The 3,550-nt window shown below is 42.0% G+C and overlaps 1 protein-coding gene across 2 annotated transcripts in view; it reads left to right on the top strand.

Annotated features, from left to right (window-relative positions):
* Positions 1-3,550, top strand: part of LOC106527424 (C-myc promoter-binding protein) — a 93,586-nt gene that overhangs the window by 14,448 nt on the left and 75,588 nt on the right. Inside the window, exon 2 of one of the 2 annotated variants that reach the window (XM_014022307.1) lies at positions 2,163-2,289. The exons of the other annotated variant lie outside the window; for it this stretch is intronic. The gene's annotated coding sequence lies outside the window, so the exon portion shown is untranslated. The remainder of the gene's footprint in view (positions 1-2,162; positions 2,290-3,550) is intronic. 2 annotated transcript variants of the gene reach the window in all.

Raw genomic sequence — 3,550 nt, 5'->3', positions numbered from 1 at the left:
ATTTAACTGACCTTATTTTGGTAGTTTTCTTTAACCGTTTCTGGTCCAACAAAAAGTCTCTTTCATCGTCCTCCGGTGCACTGAAACCGTCGAACTTCAGTGTAGGAGTTAAACAAGCTCAAAAAAGCTGCGTCACACAGCGGTACCTGTTCAGTTTCTGTGTCGCTGTCCTCCCGGGCTGGCTCTGAAGCTGTGGTGTCCTCGTCACGTAGCAGTCCAGCCTTTCGGAACCCACTTGTGATGGTGGACTTGTTCACTCTGCTCCACGCTGTTAGRATCCACTGGCAGACATCAGGAAATGACGCTCTTCGCATTCGGCCAGTTTTTRTGAATGATTTATCCCCGTCAGTCATCCAAGCCTCCCATTCACCGCTGAGGGCTGCTTTAAATGCACGATTCACASTGATGTCCAGCGGTTGCAAAAACTTTGTTGTACCTCCAAGAATAACAGCAGGAATTGAGTTTGTTTTCTTGATTGCTGCTTTCACCGAATCCGTGATGTGGGCCCACATACTGTCCAATATCGTGTCTGTCGAAGATCCGTCGTATCGTGTCTGCTACTAGCTAAAACAAAATGGTGCTACACCTCCGGCTAAGCTGGCAGTATGGTCGCTCGGCTGTGGACCGGTCGAAGCGCCGTCACATGATTGTTCGGCGTTTGTTTTCGCACTGACCTTTCATAGTTCCCCTGAGAAACCCAGAGCCCAGCTGCTGGGAAAGCCCTCCTGCTCCAGCATACATCACTGCATGGGATTCCTTCCCCGGGAAGTGCAATGTCGAAAAAAAAAAGTCAGCAGCTCTTCACTCGACGTTTATCCACAAACTGGTCCTGGAATAAGCTCCAAAGTTTTTATCAGTCAGATTCCACCATGAAAAATGTCTGTTTTATCCCCTTTTATGAGTTTTTGGCCATTGACTATCTTTAAATCGCTGCTTCCTGGTCAACAGTCGGCTCTGGAAGAGATCGCTTTTTTCTTTTTTTTTTTCTTCTGTTTTTGAAGCGAGTGGTTGAAGCAAATGGAGCATAAGAGCCCCCTGGTGGCTGAAGAAAAAAATCCACGTATAAGCCGCACCGGTCTATAAGCAGCATGGTTCAAAGTTCAGGAAAGAAGTCGTGGCTTATAGTCCGAAAAATACTGTAATTAGCTTTTTTTCTTTTTTGACGGTGCAATGAATTCTGGGATACCGTCGTCCACATAGGTTACTCAGATGCCACTGACATTTTTGGGATTTTGTCTGCCGCATTTGTCGGCCTCATGAGTACGCGCCTACGAATTGGGACAGCCTACGGCGCAGGGCAGTGACGTAAGCAGTTGACATCGGCTGCAACCCATGAATTGAGGCACAGTCACTGCCTTTGACTCAGCCAGTTTTACAGATTGTATTCTAAAATTTATTTTGGTGGTTCCTAGATGTAGTCCCTACGAGATACTTCAAACACACACCTTTTCTTAATCTTTTGCTTTAGCTAGACTTTTGTGAATCAACCCTGTTTGTCTGTTGGCAAAATATTTCATGAACCAGTGGACACATTTAAATAAAGCATTCAAAGTAATTATTGGCCGTACATCTAAAACTGATCAACTTTTGGAGTCAACCTAATTCACATTGGATGCCACTTTTAATCAACTTCAGTGTGCAAAAACGGTTATACGTCAGTAAATTTTACCGATCTTCAGCCAAATCTTGTACAACACACACTCCCATGTGCTAACAGACCATGCAAGATATTGCAATGTTGCCCAGGATTGTGCATAATTTTATTGACAAGGTTTGATCAAAGTAGGTTGAACTCCATCATAACACAAGATGATTTTGGTCTAAAAGTGTTTCACGAGGCAGTAGGTGATATGCATTCTTTCAAGGAATGCTAGGCCTTAAATACTTTCTCTGTTTTCTCCTGTGTCTTTTCTCGTCTGTCACACAGAGAAACCCCGGAGACAGTTTAAATCAGGTTTTTATTTTTAAAATGGTGTGGTTTTTATTTGAAATATTAAAGCTACAACTGACTCTTCACATTACTTTTTTAGTATCTTTCACTCAGTTCCCTTGTGGTCATTTTTGTCAGAAAGGACGCATTCTCACCTGTTTCTCTTATTTGACACTAATGTGTTGTGATCCAAACATCCCAGGAACATTTATGAAGCTCTGCTGTGTCTCAGGCAGGAAGTTGAGCTCTGACTGTGGTCTTGGACTCAATATCCTGCGCAGATGTCGGCTCCTTAAAGCGCCTGCAGTTAAACCGTTTCTTCTCAAGCTCCAAAACCACAGCGGGAAGCTAGTATCAAGGTATATTCAAGAGATTATGTCTTAATGTGTTAATACTGTGTGAGAGTTGAATAGACCACCTTCTGGCTTATCACAGCTGAGCAGACCTCTCTTGGCATAGAGACTCAGCCCAGCACACTGTGACTGTTTTCTCATTGTTTTCCCACAGCGTGGAAACGATGAGGCAAGATGCATTTGTAATCTGAGCGTGAGCGCCAGAACACACTGAAACAGCGCTTTCTCACCATCTGTCAATAACACTGCAGCGACAACAGACGGAATCACACGTTGTCTTTTGTTTGGATGTAATCTCAGCTCAATGACCCTGTGAAAATCTTATTTTGTTATATCAATAAACAAGCTTTTATTCACCAAATGTGTACAAAACAGATTACATAAGACAGAGCTGAAAAGAATTAGAAAGAAAGACACGGTACTGTTAATGCACTACATGCTTTGGATTCTGCATGATTTCATTTCTTTAATTTAACGTTGTAATAACTAATTTTATAGTAAACCAAACTGACAGTGGTACAAATGGCTTTTTACTTGGTTGTGATGGAAACTGAAGTTTTTTGCTTGCATAGTATCAGACAGACATGAGTTGGCAGCTTTTCCCCCATCCCCCTGAGCAGGGACATTAGGTGTAATTAACACAACTTGTTAATTAAATTCTGTTCCAACACCCTCCATCTGCATATGGTTGGTGTCACGAGTCTTGTTCAGTTAAATACCTTATGGTTAAACTAAAAAAGTGGAACAACTGATTGCTTTGAAAGAATTAACAGTTTAAATATGATCATTTTGCCAGCTATGCAAAGTTAGATTTTATGGAAATATATATATTTTTTAATCTGCTGAGGATCACACATCTAAACCTTGTAATTGCAGCTGTGATTAACCAAATGTGTTCTTGGGTTATTGCATCATTTACCAGGAGAATACAAGCAAGGCTGGATTTTTCCTTGCAGCCCACAGAGACACATTTATGTCCTGCAATCTTGTGTTAGCAAGGCAAACTGGGATGTTACAGTACAAAGAATTACGTTAATTAAAACAATGACATCACCACAAAGCAGTAATACTAGCTGAGAGGGAAAACAGGGTTACAGTGACTACAAACAGCAGGTTTTCTTCAAGAAACTGAACCATTTTACATCCTGATTAGAGGTGTCCCGATACCGATACCAGTATCGGAATCGGATCCGATACCAGCATCAAGTACTCGTACTCGTACTCGTAAAAGCCAGCCGATACTCCGATACCACTTTTGTCCCCTCCT

Source organism: Austrofundulus limnaeus, unplaced genomic scaffold (genome assembly GCF_001266775.1).
Source record: "Austrofundulus limnaeus strain Quisiro unplaced genomic scaffold, Austrofundulus_limnaeus-1.0 Scaffold323, whole genome shotgun sequence".
NCBI classification, from domain to species: domain Eukaryota; kingdom Metazoa; phylum Chordata; class Actinopteri; order Cyprinodontiformes; family Rivulidae; genus Austrofundulus; species Austrofundulus limnaeus.
This window is presented reverse-complemented; position numbering and strand designations above follow the sequence as displayed.